This window comes from Homalodisca vitripennis, chromosome 4 (assembly GCF_021130785.1).
Source record: "Homalodisca vitripennis isolate AUS2020 chromosome 4, UT_GWSS_2.1, whole genome shotgun sequence".
Classification (NCBI taxonomy): domain Eukaryota; kingdom Metazoa; phylum Arthropoda; class Insecta; order Hemiptera; family Cicadellidae; genus Homalodisca; species Homalodisca vitripennis.
Window position 1 is genome coordinate 77,227,718 of NC_060210.1, and position 16,414 is coordinate 77,244,131.

Consider the following 16,414-nt stretch of genomic DNA (forward strand, 5'->3'; position numbering starts at 1 on the left):
TTTTCGACACGGCGTTGCTACACCCGCGAACGCTAAGGAAGTGATACATTCGAGGGAGCCGGGCTTTTCTCAAGAAGTTTTAAAGGCTCTCAGCTAAAATTGAACTTCCATCAGCGTGTTCGCTTTGATGGACTGTATGCCTATAAAAATGCTTATCTTGAAATGGTAAACAGTTACAAGGAACTGTAAATTTAGTATCAACATTAAACGATTATTTTACTTTTCTAGCTTCCGAAGTGTTGTCGTTTCACTTAGTATTCATCAATTCTGCATAGAAAATCCCAGTCGGCTGATTGTTTGTTACTAAAATAAAGTGGTAAACTGGAAAATCAAATAGTAAAGCAGCGCCTGTGTGTTTATGTACTAATGTAACGTATGTAGTCTTTTAGCTGCATATGTTGAAATCAATAGCTATAACAGTTGTCAATTGTTCTGAATTAAGTGCCATTTCATCTTTTTTTAAATTGTTTAGTTACACCATTATTAATTTAAATCGTCATAACTATTATTGTTTAATTATAAATTATTGTTATTATTATTATTCTGGAAAGTGGAAAATCTTATAATTTATCTACGAGATTACATTTCGTGGAAATTTATAGACAGAGGTTTAATTTAATGGCACAATACAGGGCTCACAACCTAGCCCTGTATTGTGCCAACGCGCCTTAGATTGCGGTGTTCTTCACCGCGACTCCGAAAAAACCATCTCAAAAAATATAAATATTATTTTAATAAAATACGTTTTGTCATCTTAATGTTTCTTCCTGATAAAACTCACATGACCAATAACCAAGACAAGTAGTATCCAGCTAACTTGTTCACATAAATAATGTAAATGTAAATTTTCTGATTGGTTTTATATTTTTCTATCAAGACATTAAAAACTATACGTTTTTGTTTAATATCATCGTCGTGGTAATAATATGATGTTTAATAGTACAATGAATCCGAATTTAATTGCGTGTTGTAACGGTGTTAAAATCACGCGGTGAATTAACAATTGTGTCGACAGCGGACATAGTTGTCGCGCACGTGACCTATGAGTGGGTGTGAAACGGCATCTATTCTAATAACGTCTTATTTATAGGGATTGACAGTCTACAGTATTCCTAGATTGCTGGTCCACATATGTATATAACTGGTACATAATCAAGGGGGAAGGGTAAAATACAAATCTAGATGGTTAAAATTTCTTGCCAAATGAAAAGAAATATTTAACTCTTTGGTTGCATTCAAATAAAATGAGATAACTCTTTGCTGAGGTGGCTGTTACTTTTAAGTGTTGATACCCCCAAATTCTAAATAATAATTAAGTATTTTAATGAATACAAATCATTATTACTTTACAATTATAATTATTATTGTTTATTTTAAAAGCTTTGGGACTTATTAATATTATGTTTGTAAAAAATGAAATCTATGTAGGGGAGTGTGTGCGTATACTGGAACAGCCACACTGGTTCTGCTTCTGCAGTAAATTTCAATCTCAATAGCCAATGGGTTGGGTGTGTAATGTCTGTGAGTTTGTGTTTGTTTACGTTTGTGAAAGAGTGTCAGATACTTCAGATGCAATAGTGAATTTTAGGTAAGTGTGTCATTTATTTTCTTTAGTTCAATTGTTAAATATTACGATATTTATGAACAAGATTTTACTGATAGAGTACTAGAAGAATTCTGCTTTCTTAGTGGTTTCGCCTTCATTTTCTTTGTAGAGTAGAGTAGTAAACTTAGAACTACTGAAAAATTATTTCAAATATTGTAAAAGAAAACAAACAATAATTAATGGGAGCTTGTTATTCAAATTTTTGTATTGGATGTTTTGAAATTAAAAAACATCTTATCGTTATAGCCTACTCCACCCTATTTCAATACCTAAGTAGAAATGGTCTGTTCAAATCAGTTTAAAGATATATCTTTGCTAGTTTTGATATACAAAAATATGGGATCATATAATGAGGCATCGGTACCAACCAATATGACTAGTTAAGAGAAACATATCAGAAACAATGTTCTTGAATTATCAGTAGGAATTGGGAGTTCATTCAACAATGAGTTTGCCCAAATGATTTATAAATTGATTATGAAGTGTATATTTAATCAATTATAAATATAAAATCTAACAATTTTATGTTTTAAGCAAGATGATTCTGTATTAGTGGCATCACCTAGTTTTTTTCAGTTGATGTTACACATACCCAATATAAAACCTATTATAGTAGGCATTTCAACACAATCACAATGATCATTTACCAGTCAATTCACAACTAGGCTAGTTGCTGATTCAACTGATAGTATAGTAAATGGTCACTACTACATTGGAATCAGGGTACCAGATTATCGATTAGAACCATCTGAACTAGGGTAGACTTTAATAAGCGGCCTACGCTTGTTATTCAGTTGTTTTATTGAATGGTTCAATGTTTTTATCCAAAGGAATAATTCAATCTAACAATTTATTTAACTTAGCATATGATTCCAACTTATTAGTTATAGTAATTTTAATGTAAATAATAAGCAGGAAGAAGTAACTAGTATTTTGAGACTTTGAAAATGATTAAAATATGTGAGATATTTCTCTCAAGTGACGAGATTTGTTTAAGTGGCTTCAACATGTGGGATTGGCTTCTGTTAACCTATGGGGAGAATTCTTACCTCCATTTCACTAAAGCGGTTACCCATTGATATTAAGCTGGGCATGTTATAAATATTGTAAGGTGTCTTTGATATCTAAGTCTAGGCCGTAGTTGGTTTTGTTATGTCAGTGTAAAATCTATTTTTTTAAAATTGTAATGTACAAGATTCTTCTTGTTAGGGTTATTTATTAAAACTCTTATTGTGTACGATTTTTACATATAGAAGTTGGATAAAATATAAAATTGTTCAATAAAAGCAACCGAATAACGAGTGTAGACCACTTATTAAAGTCTCCTCCTAAACTATCATATACAAAAACATTCTAACTGTAGTTATTTATATTGATTATTGCCGTTTTTTATGTATTGAAATAATAATATAGTTCTGAATTAATTCAAAGAAAGTACAATCATTTAGCCTATACAGAATTTGAGTAATGACTGCTAGTACAATGGCATTGGATATGTGTTAATTGTGTCTCAAACTGTCAGATAAGTTCATCCTTCAAAATAGGAAAAAGTAACTAAATTTTACACTGTTTTAGATGTTACATTTGATAAATACTATCATATTTTTTTAGATATAAAATCTTAAAAATCCTGTAATTTAAACCTAGAATTGGCAATCAATATCATGTCGATCTGAAACGATTCTCAAGTGGCAATCGATATTATAATGTCGATCTGACTCGCATTTGTTTTGACAGTTCATATAGTACTTCAACACTACCATCACTAATTATATACTATTTCAGATGGAAAAATTGCTAAATTCAATTGTGAAATTGGTTTTGCTGTTTTGGTAACAGTGATGTCACAGTGACGTCAAACTTGCCAAAACAAGCAGGTGTCTGTCTGTTTTGGTCTTTAGATTTAGTCATAACGCGAGATAGAGTTGATCACTTACAAACGAGTTTATATGGATAAAAAAAAATTTGTATGTAGTGTTTTTTTTTTGTTTTGGTAATTTTATGGTTGTGTATGTGATATGTTGTAATTTGTAAGTCTACGTCAATCAACAAACTCTCTATAATTTTGATATTTTACTGATAAGAACTTTCTCTCATTCATTGCTCTCAGGAATGGTTTAATGATGGCTAGGATCGTTACCATCAACTTACAGTTCCTTTTAAAAACGTAATTAAAAAAATGTGGTCTTCATAACTTTTATATTTATAAAAATAATATATTTATATTATAATTATTTTCACTTTCTATCTTGGGTTGTTATACAGTAGTTTTATAATTAGTTACACAATTAGTTGATGAAAGATATAACTGTTTTTAACCTATTCACATGATAACCTTTTTTTTCTAAAAGCAATTAGGAATGTTGCAACTTCGTTGAATGGGCTGATGGTAATCATTGTGAGCTACAGTGACGATTAACCCTCCAAGTGGCAAGCGACGTCTGAGACGTTCTATTTACGCCGCCGTGTTACGTGACGTCTTAGAAGTCGCTTCACATTGCCACTTATTGCTAGGCAACCGATAATTATTTTTACGCCTAGTTTGCACAGTTGCGTTCTTCACTAAATTTCAAATACATTTCATATAGTATCATCAACATCACGATGAAATAATCAATGGTACTAACTGAAATAATCCTAAGTTTTCCCTCGTGGTCTGTGGCAAAACTAGCTGAGTAGGCCTATGTGACTGTTTCGTTTCTCTTGGCTTGTACATATAGCTATATATTTTCTTTATTATTATAACATTGTCTATCTTTTTGGTTTGTAATAAATTTGGCATTGTTTTTACGATCCTTTGTTAGTTTGTTTATTCACTGTTTCCTGGTACCAAATTTCATTTTCAAGTTTGATCACAAACAAAAAACTAAAAATAATAATTTACTGTAGTAAACTGATCTGGTAGATCTGTAGAAAAACTCTTTCTCTTCAAAATAAAATATAGTATGCAAAGATTCTACAGCATTTAGGTTGTTTTTTACCAGTTTCAACAAAACAACTTTTTTTGCTATTTTGCAAAAAAATTTATTTTTTATTTTTTCATTTATTTTATTTACTTTTTTATAATTTTCAAACTTTTTCCTTTGGTATTTGTAGGTAATTATTGTTTCTACCTTTTGTATATAATGGATTTTCTGTAACTATGTTTTTATTATTTTTTACAAAGTGTCAAAGTTACAATTTTAGTTCGGTCAATCAACATTTTTTGGTTTTTCACATGATAAGTCCAATTCAGGTTTCAAGAAATCATTTTATTTTGTCATAATATGAACATTCAACTCTTTCTGAAGAATTCAGTATGCAACATGACTAGGTTAGAGTAAAAAATATATTTTTGGTGAATTTCTAAAAAATACTCTGCAAAGTGGCCAAAAAGAGCTTGCCACTGTGGAAGTGTGGAAGCATTGCCACTTCTAGGGTTAAAAACATTCCTTGAGAAAGTACCCATCAGTATAGTATCAAAATTCCAGAGGACTAGATCACTATTGTTAGAGAACTAAAAAAATAATAAAACCTAAGCCAAGATCTAGACAAACCTGATTGTAGAGATTAGCTCGACAGCAGACTTTGACATTGCGATAAATATTGATAATGTTGATTATCTAGAAATAACTTGACTTTCCGACAGTCTTTCAGGTTTCTTTACCTTTAGAAATCCATTGTGGTGACAAGTGAATTGTATATAATTACTGAGAAAATAAAATGAATTACAGTAGAGTCCCGTTAATCCGACCTAATTGGGACCGAGCCCTATTCGGATTATGTGATTGTTCGGATTAGCCAGAATTACAGAAAAATACGGTTTTAAACTTGAGAATGGGTATATTTTGTCATAGAATTATCAACATTGTTTATTAAAACATGTTTTCTGACTGTTGCATTGTATTTCTTGACAAATAAACGTGTTTGCGAATGCTAAGCACATTTATCGTATTTAGTGTGAGAGTTCTATTGTTAAGCAATGTGAGCGTACTGGATATTGTACGGGTCCATGCGTTCAATAGTTGTACGAAACTACGCGTCATCCAATAGACTCTCTTTAATTCGACAGAAGACAATAACTGAATTTATGTCTTTTAACAATATTAATATTGTACTCAATAATAATATCAGTACTGTACGTCCAATTTTTGTTTGATTTCATTTCTTAATACAGTAATTTAACTCATACTTAACCTATAAGTTTCAATTTGGTACTGTATTTAACTTCATTATTTATGTACTGTACCGTACACAATTTGTCTTAATAAAATACTGTATGTCTATTTAATTAAAGTTTTCTTTGTTTATGTACGAAATGATGCACCCATTTTCATTTTTTATGTAATTAGTTCCTATAACTGTTCATTATCGTTATAAATAATTCCTCCTGGACCTGTTCGGATTACACGTGTTCGGATTAGCGGGACTCCACTGTACCAGTGTTTTAAAAGATAATTATGATAAACTGTGTTTTTATGACATCAGTATGTTGGACTTTGGCATACAGAACAGAAGTTTTTACTTAGAGAGAACTATTTCCACTTTTTGAAACCTCAGAGCCCCACCCTACTATGAAAATCATGATTAAGGTTTCATTTACTATGAGAAAACCTTTTAGAAGCTGTGAATTTCATTCTTACTACCTTTGAATAAATTGATCAATATTCATTGCAAGTGCCACTATATCATCAGACAGTCTTAGTGAACAGCAAACAATCGACAATCAAAGTATGGTATAAAGTAATATGCAATCAGATTGACTAGTTTGATTGGTGCAGTGCTAGACATTAAGCGACCAATAAAGTTTAAAACAATTGAAGGAAATAATGGGCTGTTTGGAGATGGTTTTCTGGCATAAATCATGTATTGTTTGCCTGTTGCCAGGTCCCAGGTCTTTTAATGCGCAGTTGTAAACAAGGCTGTGCTTGAGCCAGGCGTAAAGCGTAGCTTTCTTCTCTGTGATTTTACGAGAGATTAGAGCACATTTTAATTACTTGTTTAAAATCAAAGCTTGTCTTATTGGAGTTTTATTATTAATATTAGGTATAGAGCCTTTTTTTAATTTTCTTAAAATTTAAAAAGTGTACAAATAGCTTATCTGGTGGTAGGATATTCCTTATTTTATTTCAATTTTAATGTAAAAAATGCTATTGTGTCTTGTTTATTGCGTGACTATTAATACAACAAAATGATTACACAAAATATTAACTTGTGACAGAAAATAAATTGAGTTAATTTAAGGATTTAATAATGGAATGGAGTTGTATCTACATGACACATCAATTATGTAACGAGAACTTTTTAGGCCTACATTATTAATTCTGTACTAAAATTCCTTCTACCTAAGAGAAAGTTTTATTTAACTATTTTAATGTATCTTTTTATTTAAACTGTCCTGATATATATCTTCTTTATTAATAATGACTGTATTATGATTCCTAAGCTACATGCATATTACAAGTGTTTTCTATACACTTTTAATGTTTAAATGGTGAATGTGTTCTTAAATGATATTGTGTATTAATAATTGAAATATCAGAAGACAGATGTAGTAAAACTTTTTCACCCCTCCAAGTGGTAGCTTTGCTGTCACTCAGTAAAAGCAATACACATATTCAACTTAAACCCAATAGTGTTATACAGTGTGTTCTAAATGTTATGCACCCTGAAGGAATCCATGAAACTATAAGAGATACAGAAAAGATTAAATGCAAGAAGTTGTGCATAATAACAAGACTAACAAATCAATGTGGTGGACCTAATTATTAGTTGCGTCGTTTATTCGCTGTGCTTGAAACATCGTTTTTTATCAAAATTTTCAAACCGATTTCAAACAAATTTCTTACTGATTTCAAAATGGTTGTATACATTACACTTCCCTTGGGGTTTTTGTGAAATCACTACATAGTAGTATAAAACAAAGTCGCTTTCTCTGTCCCTATGTCCCTTTGTATGCCCTTAAATCTTTAAAACTACGCAATGGATTTTGAAGCGGTTTTTTTTAACAGATAGAGTGGTTCAAGAGGAAGGTTTATATGAAGTAAAGTATAAGTAAAGTTACCTGAAATATTTTGAAATTCAGAAAAAATGTACTTTAAACGTTTCATAATCCAAATTAAACTGGCACTAAACAGCTGTTCACACCTTCAGTTTTATGTCGACTGGCTGAAACATCTGTTTACATTTAAATTCAATCAAATATTAAGTAAACAGTGCTTGATCAGTTGTGTAATGCAGATAGTAAATAAAAGGTTAATATCAAAATTTTACTCCAGATTGCGCCAGTGATGAATTAAATCATCTAATGCATTTTATATATTATTTAAACACTGTTATAAAATCAACCTTAATGAACAAAGTTATGAATGTTTTCACATACCTTGCTTTAAACTGGTAGGCTTCCTTGACATTGTGATATGGCATTTTAACAGTGGCTTATGGGAAAACAGAGAAATTAATACTAACATGCCTCAACGTAACAAAAAAATTATTTTTGAATGTTGCGTAACCCTAATAAGGATTTCTCCCTTATACCAAAAGTACATAGGAAATGGGTAGGACTTCTCCCTAGGCCGTAATAGGTCCTACGTATATGTGTATATTTTCTTCATCAGGACAACAACACAAAAAACTATGTCCCTGGAAATATTTTAAACTGAAAATAGACTACAGAAGCCGATAGTAGATGATTTTGAAAAAAAGTAGATTTCGGAGAACTGAATAATCAAACTATCTAGAATTTGATCGAGGAAATATTGAAAGCTGAAATGTGACATAGTAAGTGAATCAAAACGATCTGAAGTAGGCGCTTTTTAACCGAAGTAGGCTTCTCGGTCCTACGTAAGTATATATTTTTTCTTCGTCAGGACAAGGCAAACTCTACTATGATACTGGAAATATCTTAGACCTGAAATATGTGATAAAGGCTAGAAATTAGACGCTTTTTGACCAAAGTAGGTTTCCGCGACCTGTGTATTTGTATTTTATTGATCAAAATAATAATGCATGCTCAGCTGTGACATATCAAATATAATTAATTAATTTGAACCAGAAATGCTCTTCCATGTGCAAAACATGATACATTAATTAAATTAAACTCTGATAATATTCACCATGAACTTAAATAATATCTACTTGATGTATCCCTATTACCATCATTTTACATCATAAGTGCTTTTACTAAGTAATATAAGGACTTCGGTTCTAAAGATTGCGTGCGAAGCTGCGGGTAACAGCTAGTAATAAAAACAAGTTTTTTAATGGTTTTTTAAAGGTTTTTTTTTACTATACTATTCTGATGGTTGGTAAATCTGACTAATATTTTAATGCACATAGTGTTGGGAATTAGCTGTTTAAGTGAAACACATAAATTGTGTGACAAGGTCAGTCTAAAAATGAGTTCTACTGACAATGTTTTTATTATTAGCACAATGGTTTGATAGTTTCAAATTGTATTATATTTTATAATTGTATAAAACATGAAAATAAAAATCATCATATACAAATAATTAAACAACGTAATAAAATGTTAAATACAACTTATTTTACTGTAATTGTAACTGTGCTTACAAACCTTACTAATTTTGAGAAAAATAAGATTCTGATAAAATTACGATTCTGAGAAATCCAATTGCTTGGTGACTTATATAGAGTTATAAAAAAGTATTATGTTTGATGCAATTAAACCGATATTACTAATAATATATAATTTAACTAAGGGACAGCGGGAAAACGGATGATTAATATTTTTTATTACTGTTGTCAAAAATATAAATAAAATGGAAACATCAAGTTGGTTTTAAAATTAAATATAACCTATTATAAATAAAAAGAGAAATCCAAGCTTTGAGGAGTTATATTTGTGATAGAATAAAAACTAACAAACACAAACTATTAGGCCTACTTGTCATATTTATTGTAGCTTTTAATAATTAATTATAAAGTGTCTTGTAATATGACAAATGCCCAATGATTTGTAATTGAAATTACAACCAAAAGTCTAAGAGTGTGTACATATATAAAAAGTATAGACTACAAATTTATTTACAAATAATAAATTTTTAAATTTAATTTCATTAATATTATTGTGTTATTTAATTATTAATACTAATGGTTTGTCAACACAATTATTGATTTTTAGCATATTTTAAAATTAAAACTTGACAGACAGCTATTTAATACGGGATTGAGATAAAAACCTCTGTTTGAGACATTGTCCTTCTTTTACAAGGGTCTTCAAAATCACTAGATAGAGGTTTACATTTTAAAATTCTAACTCGACCCACCAATCCTCCATTTTGGGTTGGGAACTGGTCTCATATATAAAACAAAAAATATTTATAGTAAATCCATTATATATATAATAATCCAAACATCAATATTGTTTGATATGCTAATGTTAAAAAGTTAATAGGGGTTGTTTAGGACACTTGATATAATTAGCTATCACAATAAAGTCGGATATTTTTCCAAAATTACAAGTACAGCCTACCATATTAGAGTTTACTACCAAACATTTTTCATCTAACATTTTAATAAGAAGCTATTTCTTTCTACTAAAATCTATTCACAGACAGCATTATCAAAACTTTAAAAACTTAAGTGAAATCACATTAAAAACAACATGACACTGAATAAGTGTAAAATTTATCAAAATGTGACTCTTATTTTCATATAACCAAATGCATAAACATTTTGCTGTGATGTCTCAACAAAACCTGATTTTCTACAGCTGATTATATCACAGCATTCTTATCAACAAAGACGTAAAATATACTTAAAGTTGGCTTACAATCTAACATTTCTAATGATTCTACAAATATGTCCATATGTTTATATTTCACACTATAATGAATACAAGTGTGTATAGATGTTAATTTTGTCAATTCTGTTTAATATGAAAGCCGTCTTCAGTAATAGGATATGTGGCAATTACTTATTAGAATATTATAACCTAGGTTGATTATAACTTATGGAAATTGAGTTAGACTAGTTTAGACTGTACAATGATTTTAATATTGCAAGTATTAAATTCTTGCTTGTTTCTTTGTGACAATAATGGCTTGAAATATGAAATGTACCGTTTTGAGGATTTATTTATTTTTTCATCGAGACTTTTAAAACTTTTTTTATAGTATATGTTTATTTAAATAGTGTATTTGGTTAGAATTATTAAAAAAACGTCACACCCTCTAAAACAACTTATATGTTTTTATACATTACTTAGCTTATTGTGTTTTATTCTAAGTCAAATTAAATCAGATCATATTTGCATAAATTGAGTGAGTGGCCGCGTAACGCAGAGCTTCTATTTTGGTTGCAGTTGACCAAAGATGAGGACCAGTGGCGGCCGAACCACTTCTACAGGTAGGCACAGTCCAAACAAGACAGCAATCTGAAGAAAACAGCGGACTATTTTATTTTCTAAATATATCTATACATATATACATAGTTAATATATACCGAGTTGCCTCTGTCTTTGACTTGTGAGAATGGCAAATAAGAAAGAAGGCGATTTTGACTCGAGGTCAGATGATGATGATGAGGACACTGATGTGAAAATGCGTTTGCAAAGACCTTCAGGTGAAGGTTCATCTCGATCTCTCAGACTACGATTGTCCAGACCTCAAAGTGAAGAAGAAGATGATGACTATGGTTATGGGGGTGAGGAAGAAGAATTGAAAAAGACAATCATGATTGGTAGTGCTTACCAAGCTGCTATTCCTGAAGGGCTGTGTAAATATGATGATGCCTTACCATATGAAAATGATGATAAACTTCTATGGAATCCTGACAAAATGACTGATAATGAAATTGAGACCTATTTGATAAAAGCACAAGAACCAATCTTCAGCAATGCGCAAGGAGTTCATGCAATACCATTAGGAGCTCACACAAGAGATGATGAACAAGCTCTTTATCTACTGCTACAATGCGGTTATAATAAAGAAGAAGCCTTACGTAGGAGAAGACTGAATGCTGTACCTCCATCAGACACTGCCAGTTTGTGGTCTGAAGAAGAGTGCCGTAACTTTGAAAACGGCCTTCGAACTTATGGCAAGGACTTTCACCAAATTCAGCAAGACAAAGTACGAACTAGATCAGTTGGTGAGCTGGTTCAATTCTACTATTTGTGGAAGAAAACTGAAAGACATGATATATTCGCAAATAAAGCAAGGCTGGAAAAAAAGAAATACACATTGCATCCAGGTATAACGGATTATATGGATAGATTTCTCGAAGAGCAAGAAAGTGGAATAACATCAGAGCAAAGAGATAGAAGTGCTTCACCTAATCATTCTCTACTTGCAGGCGATTCAAAGCGCAAACAGCAAGCAATTGAAGAGAAGAAAGAAAGTATAGTAAGTGTTAAAGATAGCACATCCAGCAGTGTGGAGATAACTGTAACCAAAACATCAACACTAAGTGAAAGCACAAGTAAGGTCACTTTTCCATGTGCAGTTACCTCACTTGCTCAGTGATATATTATGATGTATTTATGCAAATATGATTATTTAATTCTAATCATGGTACAAAATAATTATTGTTACTTATTGAATAATATAGTTAACTGTATTTGTTACTAGTTACATATAGTTAGAATATTCACTGTATAGTTAAATTTTCAACATAGGAAATTAGAATATTTTTCTTTACATACCAGTTTAGTTTTCTTATTATTTTTATTGTAATTAATATTATATGCACTTTAATGTTAAGTTATATGTAATTTAAATCAAAGTAAAATTGTTGTCATTTTATATAAATTTAAATTGAGTTAAAAATATCTCTTAGTTGGTTTATTATTAGAAAATCTGCTGGCTATAAATATTTTTAGTTAAAAAATTCTTTTAATGAGGTTAGGAATTTTTAAAAGTTTATTTATAGTTCCTCTCACAAAAATAAGATTTAACAACACAATTTTACTAATTACTAGTCATTAAATTTTGTTATTTTTGAAACTATCAATCATTAAAGATTTTAAAGAGAATTTATTTTTGTCCATCTTAAGTTACAGTTAGCCTTTAATTTATGTATGAAATTAAACATAGTTATCCAAATATATATATATATGCATGTATTAGGTTTTATATTAGAAGGCCTTATCATAAGTGTCTAATAATCCCTAGTCAAAGTAAAATCTTATTTTTTAACACAATACATATGAGCTGGGTATATAATACTAACACCACTCACTGTAACATAGGGTTTATATCATTGTGCTTAAGTTTATTTTAAATATTAATTAAAAAGATTAAAATTCTTAAGAATTAAAAACATACACCAATTGATAATGCTAAAATGAACAGTCAAGTCTGAATTCAAAAGAAATCTCGAAATAGCTCTGTAAGATACAATAATATTTTTTTAAAGACAGGCACTGTTATCCCAAACCGATAAGTACATAATGAAAATCTTTCAAAGTTATTGTACAACACAACTTAATGTATGAAAATCTAATTTAATTCATTAGATTAATCTAACTCAAAGAATAAATATTTGTATTTTTCTCTTTTTGTTCGTTTCAATTCCTGTTTTATGTTGGAGTAATCTCTGTATAGATTGAATGACTAATATTTTAATATACAGAAATGTATACTTAGGCTATTGGGGAAAATCATAAAGAAAGAAATAAATTGTATTTTAAGTTATAATTCTAAATGAGATTCATTTATAGAACCCAAGTAACTAAATCATATTTGATAGATTAGAAACCGTTTTAGTTGTAATAACATTTGAACAATTCATTTATAACACTTATAAATAAAGCTAGAAACTATTACATGAAGAGGTTTGTGTAGTTCTTAACAAACTATGGTAAAATTTAAAATTAAATATGAAATTTAATTTGTGTTCATTTAAAAGTAAATTTTAGCCATAGATAAATTTAAAAAGTAGCCTTCACTGCAGTTCTATACTAGGTGAGGCCAACTACTATCACTCTGATACTGTGCCATAAAGGCATCTGTTGCAATCAGTGTGTTAAATGATCACAGGGGAACAAGTACAAAATGTAATGAAAATAGAAAAAAATGAAAAAGGAATGGTGGTTAAAGGAAAATAAAACTACCTTTACAAATTATTAAATATCCACATTTGTATAGGAATGGTTGGAGGTTGTTTGATTAAAATGTATTTTTAGTAATTTTTAAGCCTATACGAGTATATTAACATTTTTACCAAACTCTATTTTTACGTCAGGAACAGAAATAGCTTCAATACTTGGTGAATGCTATTTATAGTCTAGTGATATTGGAGGACAGGGTGAATGCTATAGTCTAGTGATATTGGAGGACAGGGTGAGTGCTATAGTCTAGTGATATTGGAGGACAGACTATAATTGGATGATTATACAATTATTGGATTATTTAATGATCATATATTACTGTGCAATCAATGATGAATGATTAAGTTCTTTTCTCAACACGTAATGTAAGTCGGTTAATATAAAACTTAATAATTATTTGTAATTATAAAAAGTCACATAAATAAAACATGCAAAACTTAAAACTTGAAAAATACTTCTTTTTTGTATTTTATGTACACGCCCTTACCAAAAGTAACAATTTCTTTATGAGCTTAAAAATAATAAAATATTATGTAATACATTTGTTTATTTAAAATACCAATAACCACCACTTTCAAAATACAAAAAATATTGGATAAAGTTAATATTCATTTACTCATTCTTGGTTTTTTTTCTGTAATAACCAATAATAGCCATTATTAACAATTAGTCTTACTATTCATACAAACTAATTAAAACCCACCATTCATTTTGTGTAAGCTGGAGAGGTATTTCACATATTACAAGCACTTTAAGGATCATTGCAAGTCAAATCAACATACTTTAGCCAACAATTTTAAACTCACCATTCTATGTTTTGCTAAAATTTTGTTCATTCATAGTGAGTGCTAAGACTAAAAAAAATACAAAATTGTAAATTTTTATCTCAAACATTTCCCTAAATACGACTATGTGAAGTTTCCAAAATTAAACTAAAAAGAAATATGAACAGATGTTTGTGAATTGTTCTAGAAGTTCTCCTAATCCATCTAGAGGACTGGAAAAGGTATCATTAGAAGGTTTTTTTGTTCTTTCCAGTGATATGTAATATATAATGCGTTATAGTAGAAAGAATTCATAATTCATATAAAGATTTTGATTGAATTTTTAATCAAAAAGTACATGATTAAAAATTTTCCATATATACTTATAGTTGTTGAAAATAATGTAGTAAAATATTAATGGGTGAGAATGGATTCATGGTTAAAAATATATTTCTGACACTCGTTTTTCACAAGTACCCTGTTTTGACTGAATAGTAATACTTATCCAAAAAACTTGTTGAATTCAGGTTGATGTATGATGGGGAATTCTCAATTTAATCAATCCAGTGCAGGTTTTCCTTGTGCCTTTTCAAAAGGTCTAAATTCAGATTCGGAAAAAAGTCATGCTTCAATCATAACACATCTCACATAATTTAACTGAAACATAAGTTGTCAACAGTGAGGTATGTTCTTCTTGCCATAACTGTACATAAAACAAAAATAATTTTTAACTCTATACTGTTTCTCAAGGAGGTACTGTTTCATTGTTTCTCCTAATGTGCAGCCTGTTGACAAATTATCGATTTCAAGTTCCTCACACTATTGTAATATAGTAAACCATCTCATTTACATCATATGTACATACTTGGAAGTCTATAGTATCCAAAAGCTTAAACTGCCCAGTTATAATGGATTTATATTTGACATATTTATCGATGTTAAATTTTAGTTTTGTTTTTTGTCAAATGTAGTGTTTGTTGAATGCCGAAGTTTACATATTTAATTAATTTATATCACTAACTAGCTTTTTTCTTTGGTTTCACATGCAATTTTAAAAATCAAAGTCCGTAGCCTACTTAGACAAGTATAATAATGATGGCCCACTATGATATTTTCAAACATAAGTAGACATACGATCAGGTACATATTATTTCAGTGTTCATGGATAGATAATCAGAGGTTACGGTACTGTCTCTTATATCAAGTTTTTCGCGTATAGGAGCATTTCTGATTCAAATGAGTTATATTTCCGATGCCACAGCTGAGTGTGCTTTGTTGCCTCGATCAAAAAAATATATACATAGGTCTCAAAAAACTGCTTTGGTTAAAAAACTGCTTATCACCAGTTCTTGTGGTCTATTTCCGGTCTAATATCCAGTGCCATAGTTGAGTTTGCCTCCTTGTCCCGACAAAATATATTTACCTATTTTGGTTATAAAGTGTCTACTTCTGGGCGTTTAAAATCCCTTCTAGTCTAATGTATTTACGATGGCTCAGTTGAGTTCGCGTTATCACTCTATTAAGCATGTGTGTGTGTGTGTGTGTGTGTGTGTGTGTGTGTGTGTGTGTGTGTGTGTGTGTGTGTGTGTGTGTGTGTGTGTGTGTGTGTGTGTGTGTGTGTGTGTGTGTGTGTGTGTGTGTGTGTGCGCGTGTGTGCGTGCCTAGGAAACCTACTCCTGTCTAAAGCGTTGATTTCTGGGGTCTAAGATATTTCCAGTGCCATAGTAGTATTTTGTCATTGTCCTGATAAATAGAATATATGTAAACACAAAGGACTGAAAAAGCCTACTTCGACCAAAAAGCATTTTCCTCAGTCCGATTAAATTAATTTCAGATCCAAAATATTTATGGTGTCCAATTTAAATTGGATTTATTGTCTTGACTAAGAAAATATAAACCTACATATGTAGGTCTCGGAAATCTACATCTGTCAAAATAGGTCTATTGCAATCTTCTTTTGGTCTAAGACATTTCCAGTGCCATAGTTGAGTTTGC

General features: G+C 30.2%; 1 protein-coding gene across 3 annotated transcripts in view; it reads left to right on the top strand.

Annotated features, from left to right (window-relative positions):
* Window positions 1-1,443: 1,443 nt before the first annotated feature.
* The window catches only part of LOC124359566 (FERM, ARHGEF and pleckstrin domain-containing protein 1-like), a 171,631-nt gene continuing 156,660 nt past the window's right edge, over window positions 1,444-16,414 (top strand). For all 3 annotated transcript variants that reach the window (XM_046812425.1, XM_046812427.1, XM_046812428.1), the window contains exon 1: window positions 1,444-1,588. The gene's annotated coding sequence lies outside the window, so the exon portion shown is untranslated. The remainder of the gene's footprint in view (window positions 1,589-16,414) is intronic.